At 44.6% G+C, this 16,070-nt stretch overlaps 17 non-coding genes and 1 pseudogene across 17 annotated transcripts; all 18 read left to right on the top strand.

Annotated features, from left to right (window-relative positions):
* The first annotated feature begins 454 nt into the window (after nucleotides 1-454).
* LOC142516113 (5S ribosomal RNA) lies at nucleotides 455-573 on the top strand. Its single transcript, XR_012811926.1, has one exon. It is a non-coding gene; the product is annotated as a 5S ribosomal RNA (ribosomal RNA).
* Nucleotides 574-1,252: 679 nt separating this feature from the next.
* Nucleotides 1,253-1,370, top strand: LOC142511220 (5S ribosomal RNA). Its single transcript, XR_012808721.1, has one exon. It is a non-coding gene; the product is annotated as a 5S ribosomal RNA (ribosomal RNA).
* Nucleotides 1,371-2,051: 681 nt separating this feature from the next.
* On the top strand, nucleotides 2,052-2,172 carry LOC142510383 (5S ribosomal RNA). Its single transcript, XR_012808498.1, has one exon. It is a non-coding gene; the product is annotated as a 5S ribosomal RNA (ribosomal RNA).
* A 684-nt stretch (nucleotides 2,173-2,856) lies between these two features.
* Nucleotides 2,857-2,983, top strand: LOC142511227 (5S ribosomal RNA; annotated as a pseudogene).
* A 683-nt stretch (nucleotides 2,984-3,666) lies between these two features.
* On the top strand, nucleotides 3,667-3,785 carry LOC142507819 (5S ribosomal RNA). Its single transcript, XR_012806062.1, has one exon. It is a non-coding gene; the product is annotated as a 5S ribosomal RNA (ribosomal RNA).
* Nucleotides 3,786-4,473: 688 nt separating this feature from the next.
* LOC142515404 (5S ribosomal RNA) lies at nucleotides 4,474-4,590 on the top strand. Its single transcript, XR_012811251.1, has one exon. It is a non-coding gene; the product is annotated as a 5S ribosomal RNA (ribosomal RNA).
* A 683-nt stretch (nucleotides 4,591-5,273) lies between these two features.
* On the top strand, nucleotides 5,274-5,392 carry LOC142516126 (5S ribosomal RNA). Its single transcript, XR_012811938.1, has one exon. It is a non-coding gene; the product is annotated as a 5S ribosomal RNA (ribosomal RNA).
* Nucleotides 5,393-6,074: 682 nt separating this feature from the next.
* On the top strand, nucleotides 6,075-6,194 carry LOC142516902 (5S ribosomal RNA). Its single transcript, XR_012812673.1, has one exon. It is a non-coding gene; the product is annotated as a 5S ribosomal RNA (ribosomal RNA).
* A 681-nt stretch (nucleotides 6,195-6,875) lies between these two features.
* On the top strand, nucleotides 6,876-6,994 carry LOC142508926 (5S ribosomal RNA). Its single transcript, XR_012807123.1, has one exon. It is a non-coding gene; the product is annotated as a 5S ribosomal RNA (ribosomal RNA).
* A 973-nt stretch (nucleotides 6,995-7,967) lies between these two features.
* LOC142513293 (5S ribosomal RNA) lies at nucleotides 7,968-8,086 on the top strand. Its single transcript, XR_012809247.1, has one exon. It is a non-coding gene; the product is annotated as a 5S ribosomal RNA (ribosomal RNA).
* Nucleotides 8,087-8,769: 683 nt separating this feature from the next.
* Nucleotides 8,770-8,888, top strand: LOC142510575 (5S ribosomal RNA). Its single transcript, XR_012808659.1, has one exon. It is a non-coding gene; the product is annotated as a 5S ribosomal RNA (ribosomal RNA).
* A 973-nt stretch (nucleotides 8,889-9,861) lies between these two features.
* On the top strand, nucleotides 9,862-9,980 carry LOC142513508 (5S ribosomal RNA). The gene has a single exon (XR_012809451.1). It is a non-coding gene; the product is annotated as a 5S ribosomal RNA (ribosomal RNA).
* Nucleotides 9,981-10,663: 683 nt separating this feature from the next.
* On the top strand, nucleotides 10,664-10,782 carry LOC142516865 (5S ribosomal RNA). Its single transcript, XR_012812636.1, has one exon. It is a non-coding gene; the product is annotated as a 5S ribosomal RNA (ribosomal RNA).
* Nucleotides 10,783-11,464: 682 nt separating this feature from the next.
* Nucleotides 11,465-11,582, top strand: LOC142513199 (5S ribosomal RNA). The gene has a single exon (XR_012809159.1). It is a non-coding gene; the product is annotated as a 5S ribosomal RNA (ribosomal RNA).
* Nucleotides 11,583-12,265: 683 nt separating this feature from the next.
* LOC142507814 (5S ribosomal RNA) lies at nucleotides 12,266-12,383 on the top strand. The gene has a single exon (XR_012806057.1). It is a non-coding gene; the product is annotated as a 5S ribosomal RNA (ribosomal RNA).
* Nucleotides 12,384-13,068: 685 nt separating this feature from the next.
* On the top strand, nucleotides 13,069-13,188 carry LOC142507689 (5S ribosomal RNA). Its single transcript, XR_012805939.1, has one exon. It is a non-coding gene; the product is annotated as a 5S ribosomal RNA (ribosomal RNA).
* Nucleotides 13,189-13,872: 684 nt separating this feature from the next.
* Nucleotides 13,873-13,991, top strand: LOC142513575 (5S ribosomal RNA). The gene has a single exon (XR_012809514.1). It is a non-coding gene; the product is annotated as a 5S ribosomal RNA (ribosomal RNA).
* Nucleotides 13,992-15,253: 1,262 nt separating this feature from the next.
* Nucleotides 15,254-15,372, top strand: LOC142515731 (5S ribosomal RNA). The gene has a single exon (XR_012811560.1). It is a non-coding gene; the product is annotated as a 5S ribosomal RNA (ribosomal RNA).
* The last annotated feature ends 698 nt before the right edge of the window (nucleotides 15,373-16,070 follow it).

The following is a 16,070-nucleotide window of genomic DNA, read 5'->3' on the forward strand; positions in this document are numbered from 1 at the left end:
ATTTTGCGATTTACGCGCTTCTGTTAAGCTTTCGTTTCCTCGAGAAATCCGCTTAGGAAGTTCGAAATTCGATTCCGGTTCCATTTTATCGTATCCCAGGCATAATAGCTTTACATTCGTTATTTCCTTCTTCTTATTTTTTTTTTCTATTTTCTGGGAACATTTATCGATTTTTGTTGTCGTGAGCCGGTTCTGTGCGGAAGGGTATGACGCAGATTACTCCGGAGACGGTTAACTCATTAAAAACAATTATTTCGACTGTTTTATCCATAATTTACGTAAACGGTCGCGACACGAGGTCTTCCCAGGGAGGTCACCCATCCTAGCTCTGCCATCGCGCCAGAACGCTTAACTTCATGGTTATGATTGGGCGAGAGCAGTGCCGCGTGTTGTCCATCGCCGCCCGCTCCACACGTACTCGAGGGATATAAGAATAAACATCCCACTCAATGTCGGGTGCGATCATACCAGCACTAATGCACCGGATCCCATCAGAACTCCGAAGTTAAGCGTGCTTGGGCGAGAGCAGTACTAGGATGGGTGACCCCCTGGGAAGTCCTCGTGTTGCACCCTTTTTCGTGTTTTTCTATTTTTTACTTGTTGACAGACGATTTTCGGCTCAAATCATCTGAATCTCGATCGGGACCAGATAAGACATGTGAAATGAAAGTAGCTCGGGCACTGCCGGATTTGGACAAAATTGTAGGCTAATTTGATTGTAAACGGGCAAACGGACGAGACTCATTACTACGCAATGAGCTGACGAGATTTTAGCCGAATTCCTTCTCTAAGACCCTCTAATTTGCGATTTACCGCTTCTGTTAAGCTTTCGTTTCCTCGAGAAATCCGCTTAGGAAGTTCGAAATTCGATTCCGGTTCCATTTTATCGTATCCCAGGCATAATAATAGCTTTACATTCGTTATTTCCTTCTTCTTATTTTTTTTTTCTATTTTCTGGGAACATTTATCGATTTTTGTTGTCGTGAGCCGGTTCTGTGCGGAAGGGTATGACGCAGATTACTCCGGAGACGGTTAACTCATTAAAAAATTATTTCGACTGTTTTATCCATAATTTACGTAAACGTCGCGACACGAGGTCTTCCCAGGGAGGTCACCCATCCTAGCTCTGCCATCGCGCCAGAACGCTTAACTTCATGGTTATGATTGGGCGAGAGCAGTGCCGCGTGTTGTCCATCGCCGCCCGCTCCACACGTACTCGAGGGATATAAGAATAAACATCCCACTCAATGTCGGGTGCGATCATACCAGCACTAATGCACCGGATCCCATCAGAACTCCGAAGTTAAGCGTGCTTGGGCGAGAGCAGTACTAGGATGGGTGACCCCTGGGAAGTCCTCGTGTTGCACCCTTTTTCGTGTTTTTCTATTTTTGATTACTTGTTGACAGACGATTTTCGGCTCAAATCATCTGAATCTCGATCGGGACCAGATAAGACATGTGAAATGAAAGTAGCTCGGGCACTGCCGGATTTGGACAAAATTGTAGGCTAATTTGATTGTAAACGGGCAAACGGACGAGACTCATTATTACGCAAATGACTACGAGATTTTAGCCGAATTCCTTCTCTAAGACCCTCTAATTTGCGATTTAAAACGCTTCTGTTAAGCTTCGTTTCATCAAGAAATCCGCTTAGGAAGTTCGAAATTCGATTCCGGTTCCATTTTATTGTATCCCAGGCATAATAATAGCTTTACATTCGTTATTTCCTTCTTCTTATTTTTTTTCTATTTTCTGGGAACATTTACCGATTTTTGTTGTCGTGAGCCGGTTCTGTGCGGAAGGGTATGACGCAGATTACTACGGAGACGGTTAACTAATTTAAAACAATTATTTCGACTGTTTTATCCATAATTTACGTAAACGATCGCGACACGAGGTCTTCCCAGGGAGGTCACCCATACTACCTCTGCCATCGCGCCAGAACGCTTAACTTCGTGGTTATGATTGGGCGAAAGCAATGCCGCGTGTTTTCCATCGCCGCCCGCTCCACACGTACTCGAGGGATATAAGAATAAACATCCCACTCATGTCGGTGCGATCATACCAGCACTAATGCACCGGATCCCATCAGAACTCCGAAGTTAAAGCGTGCTTGGGCGAGAGCAATACTAGGATGGGTGACCGCCCCTGGAAGTCCTCGTGTTGCAACCCTTTTTCGTGTTTTTCTATTTTTGATTACTTGTTGATAGACGATTTTCGGCTCAAATCATCTAATCTCGATCGGGACCAGATAAAACATGTGAAATGAAAGTAGCTCGGGCACTGCCGGATTTGGACCAAAATTGTAGGCTAATTTGATTGTAAACGGGCAAACGGACGAGACTCATTACTACGCAATGAGCTGACGAGATTTTAGCCGAATTCCTTCTCTAAGACCCTCTAATTTGCGATTTACCGCTTCTGTTAAGCTTTCGTTTCCTCGAGAAATCCGCTTAGGAAGTTCGAAATTCGATTCCGGTTCCATTTTATCGTATCCCAGGCATAATAATAGCTTTACATTCGTTATTCCTTCTTCTTATTTTTTTTTTCTATTTTCTGGGAACATTTATCGATTTTTGTTGTCGTGAGCCGGTTCTGTGCGGAAGGGTATGACGCAGATTACTCCCGAGACGGTTAACTCATTAAAAACAATTATTTCGACTGTTTATCCATAATTTACGTAAACGGTCGCGACACGAGGTCTTCCCAGGGAGGTCACCCATCCTAAGCTCTGCATCGCGCCAGAACGCTTAACTTATGGTTATGATTGGGCGAGAGCAGTGCCGCGTGTTGTCCATCGCCGCCCCGCTCCACACGTACTCGAGGGATATAAGAATAAACATCCCACTCAATGTCGGGTGCGATCTTACGAGCACTAATGCACCGGATCCCATCAGAACTCCGAAGTTAAGCGTGCTTGGGCGAGAGCAGTACTAGGATGGGTGACACCCTGAGGGACTGAGAAGTCCTCGTGTTGCACCCTTTTTCGTGTTTTGTCTATTTTTGATTACTTGTTGACAGACGATTTTCGGCTCAAATCATCTGAATCTCGATCGGACCAGAATAAGACATGTGAAATGAAAGTAGCTCGGGCACTGCCGGATTTGGACAAAATTGTAGGCTAATTTGATTGTAAACGGGCAAACGGACGAGACTCATTACTACGCAATGAGCTGACGAGATTTAGCCGAATTCCTTCTCTAAGACCCTCTAATTTGCGATTACCGCTTCTGTTAAGCTTTCGTTTCCCTCGAGAAATCCGCTTAGGAAGTTCGAAATTCGATTCCGGTTCCATTTTATCGTATCCCAGGCATAATAATAGCTTTACATTCGTTATTTCCTTCTTCTTATTTTTTTTCTATTTTCTGGGAACATTAATCGATTTTTGTTGTCGTGAGCCGGTTCTGTGCGGAAGGGTATGACGCAGATTACTCCGGAGACGGTTAACTCATTAAAAACAATTATTTCGACTGTTTTATCCATAATTTACGTAAACGGTCGCGACACGAGGTCTTCCCAGGGAGGTCACCCATCCTAGCTCTGCCATCGCGCCAGAACGCTTAACTTCATGGTTATGATTGGGCGAGAGCAGTGCCGCGTGTTGTCCATCGCCGCCCGCTCCACACGTACTCGAGGGATATAAGAATAAACATCCCACTCAATGTCGGGTGCGATCATACCAGCACTAATGCACCGGATCCCATCAGAACTCCGAAGTTAAGCGTGCTTGGGCGAGAGCAGTACTAGGATGGGTGACCCCCTGGGAAGTCCTCGTGTTGCAACCCTTTTTCGTGATTTTTCTATTTTTGATTACTTGTTGACAGACGATTTTTCGGCTCAAATCATCTGAATCTCGATCGGGACCAGATAAGACATGTGAAATGAAAGTAGCTCGGGCACTGCCGGATTTGGACAAAATTGTAGGCTAATTTGATTGTAAACGGGCAAACGGACGAGACTCATTACTACGCAATGAGCTGACGAGATTTAGCCGAATTCCTTCTCTAAGACCCTCTAAGTTGCGATTTACCGCTTCTGTTAAGCTTTCGTTTCCTCGAGAAATCCGCTTAGGAAGTTCGAAATTCGATTCCGGTTCCATTTTATCGTATCCCAGGCATAATAATAGCTTTACATTCGTTATTTCCTTCTTCTTATTTTTTTTTCTATTTTCTGGGAACATTTATCGATTTTTGTTGTCGTGAGCCTGGTTCTGTGCGGAAGGGTATGACGCAGATTACTCCGGAGACGGTTAACTCATTATAAAACAATTATTTCGACTGTTTTATCCATAATTTACGTAAACGGTCGCGACACGAGGTCTTCCCAGGGAGGTCACCCATCCTACCTCTGCCATCGCGCCAGAACGCTTAACTTCGTGGTTATGATTGGGCGAGAGCAGTGCCGCGTGTTGTCCATCGCCGCCCGCTCCACACGTACTCGAGGGATATAAGAATAAACATCCCACTCAATGTCTGGTGCGATCATACCAGCACTAATGCACCGGATCCCATCAGAACTCCGAAGTTAAGCGTGCTTGGGCGAGAGCAGTACTAGGATGGGTGACCCCTGGAAGTCCTCGTGTTGCACCCTTTTTCGTTTTTTTCTATTTTTGATTACTTGTTGACAGACGATTTTCGGCTCAAATCATCTGAATCTCGATCGGGACCAGATAAGACATGTGAAATGAAAGTAGCTCGGGCACTGCCGGATTTGGACAAAATTGTAGGCTAATTTGATTGTAAACGGGCAAACGGACGAGACTCATTACTACGCAATGAGCTGACGAGATTTTAGCCGAATTCCTTCTCTAAGACCCTCTAATTTGCGATTTACCGCTTCTGTTAAGCTTTCGTTTCCTCGAGAAATCCGCTTAGGAAGTTCGAAATTCGATTCCGGTTCCATTTTATCGTATCCCAGGCATAATAATAGCTTACATTCGTTATTTCCTTCTTCTTATTTTTTTTTCTATTTTCTGGGAACATTTATCGATTTTTGTTGTCGTGAGCCGGTTCTGTGCGGAAGGGTATGACGCAGATTACTCCGGAGACGGTTAACTCATTAAAAACAATTATTTCGACTGTTTTATCCATAATTTACGTAAACGGTCGCGACACGAGGTCTTCCCAGGGAGGTCACCCATCCTAGCTCTGCCATCGCGCCAGAACGCTTAACTTCATGGTTATGATTGGGCGAGAGCAGTGCCGCGTGTTGTCCATCGCCGCCCGCTCCACACGTACTCGAGGGATATAAGAATAAACATCCCACTCAATGTCGGGTGCGATCATACCAGCACTAATGCACCGGATCCCATCAGAACTCCGAAGTTAAGCGTGCTTGGGCGAGAGCAGTACTAGGATGGGTGACCCCCTGGGAAGTCCTCGTGTTGCACCCTTTTTCGTGTTTTTCTATTTTTGATTACTTGTTGACAGACGATTTTCGGCTCAAATCATCTGAATCTCGATCGGGACCAGATAAGACATGTGAAATGAAAGTAGCTCGGGCACTGCCGGATTTGGACAAAATTGTAGGCTAATTTGATTGTAAACGGGCAAACGGACGAGACTCATTACTACGCAATGAGCTGACGAGATTTTAGCCGAATTCCTTCTCTAAGACCCTCTAATTTGCGATTTACCGCTTCTGTTAAGCTTTCGTTTCCTCGAGAAATCCGCTTAGGAAGTTCGAAATTCGATTCCGTTCCATTTTATCGTATCCAGGCATAATAATAGCTTTACATTCGTTATTTCCTTCTTCTTATTTTTTTTTCTATTTTCTGGGAACATTTATCGATTTTTGTTGTCGTGAGCCGGTTCTGTGCGGAAGGGTATGACGCAGATTACTCCGGAGACGGTTAACTCATTAAAAACAATTATTTCGACTGTTTTATCCATAATTTACGTAAACGGTCGCGACACGAGGTCTTCCCAGGGAGGTCACCCATCCTAGCTCTGCCATCGCGCCAGAACGCTTAACTTCATGGTTATGATTGGGCGAGAGCAGTGCCGCGTGTTGTCCATCGCCGCCCGCTCCACACGTACTCGAGGGATATAAGAATAAACATCCCACTCAATGTCGGGTGCGATCTTACGAGCACTAATGCACCGGATCCCATCAGAACTCCGAAGTTAAGCGTGCTTGGGCGAGAGCAGTACTAGGATGGGTGACACCCCTGGGAAGTCCTCGTGTTGCACCCTTTTTCGTGTTTTTCTATTTTTGATTACTTGTTGACAGACGATTTTCGGCTCAAATCATCTGAATCTCGATCGGGACCAGATAAGACATGTGAAATGAAAGTAGCTCGGGCACTGCCGGATTTGGACAAAATTGTAGGCTAATTTGATTGTAAACGGGCAAACGGACGAGACTCATTACTACGCAATGAGCTGACGAGATTTAAGCCGAATTCCTTCTCTAAGACCCTCTAATTTGCGATTTACCGCTTCTGTTAAGCTTTCGTTTCCTCGAGAAATCCGCTTAGAAGTTCGAAATTCGATTCCGGTTCCATTTTATCGTATCCCAGGCATAATAATAGCTTTACATTCGTTATTTCCTTCTTCTTATTTTTTTTCTATTTTCTGGGAACATTTATCGATTTTTGTTGTCGTGAGCCGGTTCTGTGCGGAAGGGTATGACGCAGATTACTCCGGAGACGGTTAACTAATTAAAACAATTATTTCGACTGTTTTATCCATAATTTACGTAAACGATCGCGACACGAGGTCTTCCCAGGGAGGTCACCCATCCTACCTCTGCCATCGCGCCAGAACGCTTAACTTCGTGGTTATGATTGGGCGAGAGCAGTGCCGCGTGTTGTCCATCGCCGCCCGCTCCACACGTACTCGAGGGATATAAGAATAAACATCCCACTCAATGTCTGGTGCGATCATACCAGCACTAATGCACCGGATCCCATCAGAACTCCGAAGTTAAGCGTGCTTGGGCGAGAGCAGTACTAGGGTGGGTGACCCCCTGGGAAGTCCTCGTGTTGCACCCTTTTTTCGTGTTTTTCTATTTTTGATTACTTGTTGACAGACGATTTTCGGCTCAAATCATCTGAATCTCGATCGGGACCAGATAAAACATGTGAAATGAAAGTAGCTCGGGCACTGCCGGATTTGGACAAAATTGTAGGCTAATTTGATTGTAAACTGGCAAACGGACGAGACTCATTACTACGCAATGAGCTGACGAGATTTTAGCCGAATTCCTTCTCTAAGACCCTCTAATTTGCGATTTAACGCTTCTGTTAAGCTTCACCCTGGGAAGTCCTCGTGTTGCACCCTTTTTCGTGTTTTTCTATTTTTGATTACTTGTTGACAGACGATTTTCGGCTCAAATCATCTGAATCTCGATCGGGACCAGATAAGACATGTGAAATGAAAGTAGCTCGGCCACTGCCGGATTTGGACAAAATTGTATGCTAATTTGATTGTAAACGGGCAAACGGACGAGACTCATTGCTACGCAATGAGCTGACGAGATTTTAGCCGAATTCCTTCCTAAAGACCCTCTAATTTGCGATTTAACGCTTCTGTTAAGCTTTCGTTTCCTCGAGAAATCCGCTTAGGAAGTTCGAAATTCGATTCCGGTTCCATTTTATCGTATCCGAGGCATAATAATAGCTTTACATTCGTTATTTCCTTCTTCTTATTTTTTTTTCTATTTTCTGGGAACATTTATCGATTTTTGTTGTCGTGAGCCGGTTCTGTGCGGAAGGGTATGACGCAGATTACTCCCGAGACGGTTAACTCATTAAAAACAATTATTTCGACTGTTTTATCCATAATTTACGTAAACGGTCGCGACACGAGGTCTTCCCAGGGAGGTCACCCATCCTAGCTCTGCCATCGCGCCAGAACGCTTAACTTCATGGTTATGATTGGGCGAGAGCAGTGCCGCGTGTTGTCCATCGCCGCCCGCTCCACACGTACTCGAGGGATATAAGAATAAACATCCCACTCAATGTCGGGTGCGATCATACCAGCACTAATGCACCGGATCCCATCAGAACTCCGAAGTTAAGCGTGCTTGGGCGAGGGCAGTACTAGGATGGGTGACACCCTGAGAAGTCCTCGTGTTGCACCCTTTTTCGTGTTTTTCTATTTTTGATTACTTGTTGACAGACGATTTTCGGCTCAAATCATCTGAATCTCGATCGGGACAGATAAGACATGTGAAATGAAAGTAGCTCGGGCACTGCCGGATTTGGACAAAATTGTAGGCTAATTTGATTGTAAACGGGCAAACGGACGAGACTCATTACTACGCAATGAGCTGACGAGATTTAAGCCGAATTCCTTCTCTAAGACCCTCTAATTTGCGATTTACCGCTTCTGTTAAGCTTTCGTTTCCTCGAGAAATCCGCTTAGGAAGTTCGAAATTCGATTCCGGTTCCATTTTATCGTATCCCAGGCATAATAATAGCTTTACATTCGTTATTTCCTTCTTCTTATTTTTTTTTCTATTTTCTGGGAACATTTATCGATTTTTGTTGTCGTGAGCCGGTTCTGTGCGGAAGGGTATGACGCAGATTAATCCGGAGACGGTTAACTAATTTAAAACAATTATTTCGACTGTTTTATCCATAATTTACGTAAACGATCGCGACACGAGGTCTTCCCAGGGAGGTCACCCATACTACCTCTGCCATCGCGCCAGAACGCTTAACTTCGTGGTTATGATTGGGCGAAAGCAGTGCCGCGTGTTGTCCATCGCCGCCCGCTCCACACGTACTCGAGGGATATAAGAATAAACATCCCACTCAATGTCTGGTGCGATCATACCAGCACTAATGCACCGGATCCCATCAGAACTCCGAAGTTAAGTGTGCTCGGGCGAGGGCAGTACTAGGATGGGTGACCCCCTGGGAAGTCCTCGTGTTGCACCTTTTTTCGTGTTTTTCTATTTTTGATTACTTGTTGACAGACGATTTTCGGCTCAAATCATCTGAATCTCGATCGGGACCAGATAAAACATGTGAAATGAAAGTAGCTCGGGCACTGCCGGATTTGGACAAAATTGTAGGCTAATTTGATTGTAAACTGGCAAACGGACGAGACTCATTACTACGCAATGAGCTGACGAGATTTTAGCCGAATTCCTTCTCTAAGACCCTCTAATTTGCGATTTAACGCTTCTGTTAAGCTTCACCCTGGGAAGTCCTCGTGTTGCACCCTTTTTCGTGTTTTTCTATTTTTGATTACTTGTTGACAGACGATTTTCGGCTCAAATCATCTGAATCTCGATCGGGACCAGATAAGACATGTGAAATGAAAGTAGCTCGGCCACTGCCGGATTTGGACAAAATTGTATGCTAATTTGATTGTAAACGGGCAAACGGACGAGACTCATTGCTACGCAATGAGCTGACGAGATTTTAGCCGAATTCCTTCTCTAAAGACCCTCTAATTTGCGATTTAACGCTTCTGTTAAGCTTTCGTTTCCTCGAGAAATCCGCTTAGGAAGTTCGAAATTCGATTCCGGTTCCATTTTATCGTATCCGAGGCATAATAATAGCTTTACATTCGTTATTTCCTTCTTCTTATTTTTTTTTCTATTTTCTGGGAACATTTATCGATTTTTGTTGTCGTGAGCCGGTTCTGTGCGGAAGGGTATGACGCAGATTACTCCCGAGACGGTTAACTCATTAAAAACAATTATTTCGACTGTTTTATCCATAATTTACGTAAACGGTCGCGACACGAGGTCTTCCCAGGGAGGTCACCCATCCTAGCTCTGCCATCGCGCCAGAACGCTTAACTTCATGGTTATGATTGGGCGAGAGCAGTGCCGCGTGTTGTCCATCGCCGCCCGCTCCACACGTACTCGAGGGATATAAGAATAAACATCCCACTCAATGTCGGGTGCGATCATACCAGCACTAATGCACCGGATCCCATCAGAACTCCGAAGTTAAGCGTGCTTGGGCGAGAGCAGTACTAGGATGGGTGACACCCTGAGAAGTCCTCGTGTTGCACCCTTTTTCGTGTTTTTCTATTTTTGATTACTTGTTGACAGACGATTTTCGGCTCAAATCATCTGAATCTCGATCGGGACCAGATAAGACATGTGAAATGAAAGTAGCTCGGGCACTGCCGGATTTGGACAAAATTGTAGGCTAATTTGATTGTAAACGGGCAAACGGACGAGACTCATTACTACGCAATGAGCTGACGAGATTTTAGCCGAATTCCTTCTCTAAGACCCTCTAATTTGCGATTTACCGCTTCTGTTAAGCTTTCGTTTCCTCGAGAAATCCGCTTAGGAAGTTCGAAATTCGATTCCGGTTCCATTTTATCGTATCCCAGGCATAATAATAGCTTTACATTCGTTATTTCCTTCTTCTTATTTTTTTTTCTATTTTCTGGGAACATTTATCGATTTTTGTTGTCGTGAGCCGGTTCTGTGCGGAAGGGTATGACGCAGATTACTCCGAGACGGTTAACTCATTAAAAACAATTATTTCGACTGTTTTATCCATAATTTACGTAAACGATCGCGACACGAGGTCTTCCCAGGGAGGTCACCCATCCTAGCTCTGCCATCGCGCCAGAACGCTTAACTTCATGGTTATGATTGGGCGAGAGCAGTGCCGCGTGTTGTCCATCGCCGCCCGCTCCACACGTACTCGAGGGATATAAGAATAAACATCCCACTCAATGTCGGGTGCGATCTTACGAGCACTAATGCACCGGATCCCATCAGAACTCCGAAGTTAAGCGTGCTTGGGCGAGAGCAGTACTAGGATGGGTGACACCCTGAGAAGTCCTCGTGTTGCACCCTTTTTCGTGTTTTTCTATTTTTGATTACTTGTTGACAGACGATTTTCGGCTCAAATCATCTGAATCTCGATCGGGACCAGATAAGACATGTGAAATGAAAGTAGCTCGGGCACTGCCGGATTTGGACAAAATTGTAGGCTAATTTGATTGTAAACGGGCAAACGGACGAGACTCATTACTACGCAATGAGCTGACGAGATTTTAGCCGAATTCCTTCTCTAAGACCCTCTAATTTGCGATTTACCGCTTCTGTTAAGCTTTCGTTTCCTCGAGAAATCCGCTTAGGAAGTTCGAAATTCGATTCCGGTTCCATTTTATCGTATCCCAGGCATAATAATAGCTTTACATTCGTTATTTCCTTCTTCTTATTTTTTTTTCTATTTTCTGGGAACATTTATCGATTTTTGTTGTCGTGAGCCGGTTCTGTGCGGAAGGGTATGACGCAGATTACTCCGAGACGGTTAACTCATTAAAACAATTATTTCGACTGTTTTATCCATAATTTACGTAAACGGTCGCGACACGAGGTCTTCCCAGGGAGGTCACCCATCCTAGCTCTGCCATCGCGCCAGAACGCTTAACTTCATGGTTATGATTGGGCGAGAGCAGTGCCGCGTGTTGTCCATCGCCGCCCGCTCCACACGTACTCGAGGGATATAAGAATAAACATCCCACTCAATGTCGGGTGCGATCATACCAGCACTAATGCACCGGATCCCATCAGAACTCCGAAGTTAAGCGTGCTTGGGCGAGAGCAGTACTAGGATGGGTGACCCCCTGGAAGTCCTCGTGTTGCACCCTTTTTTCGTGTTTTTCTATTTTTGATTACTTGTTGACAGACGATTTTCGGCTCAAATCATCTGAATCTCGATCGGGACCAGATAAGACATGTGAAATGAAAGTAGCTCGGGCACTGCCGGATTTGGACAAAATTGTAGGCTAATTTGATTGTAAACGGGCAAACGGACGAGACTCATTACTACGCAATGAGCTGACGAGATTTTAGCCGAATTCCTTCTCTAAGACCCTCTAATTTGCGATTTACCGCTTCTGTTAAGCTTTCGTTTCCTCGAGAAATCCGCTTAGGAAGTTCGAAATTCGATTCCGGTTCCATTTTATCGTATCCCAGGCATAATAATAGCTTTACATTCGTTATTTCCTTCTTCTTATTTTTTTTCTATTTTCTGGGAACATTTATCGATTTTTGTTGTCGTGAGCCGGTTCTGTGCGGAAGGGTATGACGCAGATTACTCCGGAGACGGTTAACTCATTAAAACAATTATTTCGACTGTTTTATCCATAATTTACGTAAACGGTCGCGACACGAGGTCTTCCCAGGGAGGTCACCCATCCTAGCTCTGCCATCGCGCCAGAACGCTTAACTTCATGGTTATGATTGGGCGAGAGCAGTGCCGCGTGTTGTCCATCGCCGCCCGCTCCACACGTACTCGAGGGATATAAGAATAAACATCCCACTCAATGTCGGGTGCGATCTTACGAGCACTAATGCACCGGATCCCATCAGAACTCCGAAGTTAAGCGTGCTTGGGCGAGAGCAGTACTAGGATGGGTGACACCCTGGAAGTCCTCGTGTTGCACCCTTTTTCGTGTTTTTCTATTTTTGATTACTTGTTGACAGACGATTTTCGGCTCAAATCATCTGAATCTCGATCGGGACCAGATAAGACATGTGAAATGAAAGTAGCTCGGGCACTGCCGGATTTGGACAAAATTGTAGGCTAATTTGATTGTAAACGGGCAAACGGACGAGACTCATTACTACGCAATGAGCTGACGAGATTTTAGCCGAATTCCTTCTCTAAGACCCTCTAATTTGCGATTTAACGCTTCTGTTAAGCTTTCGTTTCCTCGAGAAATCCGCTTAGGAAGTTCGAAATTCGATTCCGGTTCCATTTTATCGTATCCCGAGGCATAATAATAGCTTTACATTCGTTATTTCCTTCTTCTTATTTTTTTTTCTATTTTCTGGGAACATTTATCGATTTTTGTTGTCGTGAGCCGGTTCTGTGCGGAAGGGTATGACGCAGATTACTCCGGAGACGGTTAACTCATTAAAAACAATTATTTCGACTGTTTTATCCATAATTTACGTAAACGGTCGCGACACGAGGTCTTCCCAGGGAGGTCACCCATCCTAGCTCTGCCATCGCGCCAGAACGCTTAACTTCATGGTTATGATTGGGCGAGAGCAGTGCCGCGTGTTGTCCATCGCCGCCCGCTCCACACGTACTCGAGGGATATAAGAATAAACATCCCACTCAATGTCGGGTGCGATCTTACGAGCACTAATGCACCGGATCCCATCAGAACTCCGAAGTTAAGCGTGCTTGGGCGAGAGCAGTACTAGGATGGGTGACACCCTGGAGAAGTCCTCGTGTTGCACCCTTTTTCGTGTTTTTCTATTTTTGATTACTTGTTGACAGACGATTTTCGGCTCAAATCATCTGAATCTCGATCGGGACAAGATAAGACATGTGAAATGAAAGTAGCTCGGGCACTGCCGGATTTGGACAAAATTGTAGGCTAATTTGATTGTAAACGGGCAAACGGACGAGACTCATTACTACGCAATGAGCTGACGAGATTTAAGCCGAATTCCTTCTCTAAGACCCTCTAATTTGCGATTTACCGCTTCTGTTAAGCTTTCATTTCATCGAGAAATCCGCTTAGGAAGTTCGAAATTCGATTCCGGTTCCATTTTATCGTATCCCAGGCATAATAATAGCTTTACATTCGTTATTTCCTTCTTCTTATTTTTTTTTCTATTTTCTGGGATCATTTATCGATTTTTGTTGTCGTGAGCCGGTTCTGTGCGGAAGGGTATGACGCAGATTACTCCGGAGACGGTTAACTAATTTAAAACAATTCTTTCGACTGTTTTATTCATAATTTACGTAAACGATCGCGACACGAGGTTTTCCCAGGGAGGTCACCCATACTACCTCTGCCATCGCGCCAGAACGCTTAACTTCGTGGTTATGATTGGGCGAAAGCAGTGCCGCGTGTTGTCCATCGCCGCCCGCTCCACACGTACTCGAGAGATATAAGAATAAACATCCCACTCAATGTCTGGTGCGATCATACCAGCACTAATGCACCGGATCCCATCAGAACTCCGAAGTTAATTGTGCTCGGGCGAGGGCAGTACTAGGATGGGTGACCCCCTGGGAAGTCCTCGTGTTGCACCTTTTTTTCGTGTTTTTCTATTTTTGATTACTTGTTGACAGACGATTTTCGGCTCAAATCATCTGAATCTCGATCGGGACCAGATAAAACATGTGAAATGAAAGTAGCTCGGGCACTGCCGGATTTGGACAAAATTGTAGGCTAATTTGATTGTAAACTGGCAAACGGACGAGACTCATTACTACGCAATGAGCTGACGAGATTTTAGCCGAATTCCTTCTCTAAGACCCTCTAATTTGCGATTTAACGCTTCTGTTAAGCTTCACCCTGGGAAGTCCTCTTGTTGCACCCTTTTTCGTGTTTTTCTATTTTTGATTACTTGTTGACAGACGATTTTCGGCTCAAATCATCTGAATCTCGATCGGGACCAGATAAGACATGTGAAATGAAAGTAGCTCGGCCACTGCCGGATTTGGACAAAATTGTAGGCTAATTTGATTGTAAACGGGCAAACAGACGAGACTCATTACTACGCAATGAGCTGACGAGATTTTAGCCGAATTCCTTCTCTAAGACCCTCTAATTTGCGATTTAACGCTTCTGTTAAGCTTCACCCTGGGAAGTCCTCGTGTTGCACCCTTTTTCGTGTTTTTCTATTTTTGATTACTTGTTGACAGACGATTTTCGGCTCAAATCATCTGAATCTCGATCGGGACCAGATAAGACATGTGAAATGAAAGTAGCTCGGCCACTGCCGGATTTGGACAAAATTGTATGCTAATTTGATTGTAAACGGGCAAACGGACGAGACTCATTACTACGCAATGAGCTGACGAGATTTTAGCCGAATTCCTTCTCTAAGACCCTCTAATTTGCGATTTAACGCTTCTGTTAAGCTTTCGTTTCCTCGAGAAATCCGCTTAGGAAGTTCGAAATTCGATTCCGGTTCCATTTTATCGTATCCGAGGCATAATAATAGCTTTACATTCGTTATTTCCTTCTTCTTATTTTTTTTTCTATTTTTCTGGGAACATTTATCGATTTTTGTTGTCGTGAGCCGGTTCTGTGCGGAAGGGTATGACGCAGATTACTCCCGAGACGGTTAACTCATTAAAAACAATTATTTCGACTGTTTTATCCATAATTTACGTAAACGGTCGCGACACGAGGTCTTCCCAGGGAGGTCACCCATCCTAGCTCTGCCATCGCGCCAGAACGCTTAACTTCATGGTTATGATTGGGCGAGAGCAGTGCCGCGTGTTGTCCATCGCCGCTTGCTCCACACGTACTCGAGGGATATAAGAATAAACATCCCACTCAATGTCGGGTGCGATCATACCAGCACTAATGCACCGGATCTCAACAGAACTCCGAAGTTAAGCGTGCTTGGGCAAGAGCAGTACTAGGATGGGTGACCCCCTGGAAAGTCCTCGTGTTGCACCCTTTATCGTGTTTTTCTATTTTTGATTACTTGTTGACAAACGATTTTCGGCTCAAATCATCTGAATCTCGATCGGGACCAGATAAGACATGTGAAATGAAAGTAGCTCGGGCACTGCCGGATTTGGACAAAATTGTAGGCTAATTTGATTGTAAACGGGTAAACGGACGAGACTCATTACTACGCAATGAGCTGTCGAGATTTTAGACGAATTCCTTCTCTAAACCCTCTAATTTGCGATTTACCGCTTCTGTTAAGCTTTCGCTTCCTCGAAAAATCCGCTTAGGAAGTTCGAAATTCGATTCCAGTTCCATTTATCGTATCCCAGGCATAATAATAGCTTTACATCGTTATTTACCCCTAGGTTGTCCTCGTGTTTCACCCCTTTTCGTGTTTTTCTATTTTTGATTACTTGTTGACAGACGATTTTCGGCTCAAATCATCTGAATCTCGATCGGGACCAGATAAGACATGTGAAATGAAAGTAGCTCGGGCACTGCCGGATTTGGACAAAATTGTGGGCTAATTTGATTGTAAACGGGCAACGGACGAGATTCATTACTACGCAATGAGCTGACGAGATTTTAGCCGAATTTCTTCTCTAAGACCCTCTAATTTGCGATTTACCGCTTCTATTAAGCTTTCGTTTCCTCGAGAAATCCGCTTAGGAAGTTCGAAATTCGATTCCGGTTCCATTTTAT

The sequence above is a fragment of the Primulina tabacum genome, chromosome 10 (genome assembly GCF_025594145.1).
Source record: "Primulina tabacum isolate GXHZ01 chromosome 10, ASM2559414v2, whole genome shotgun sequence".
Classification (NCBI taxonomy): domain Eukaryota; kingdom Viridiplantae; phylum Streptophyta; class Magnoliopsida; order Lamiales; family Gesneriaceae; genus Primulina; species Primulina tabacum.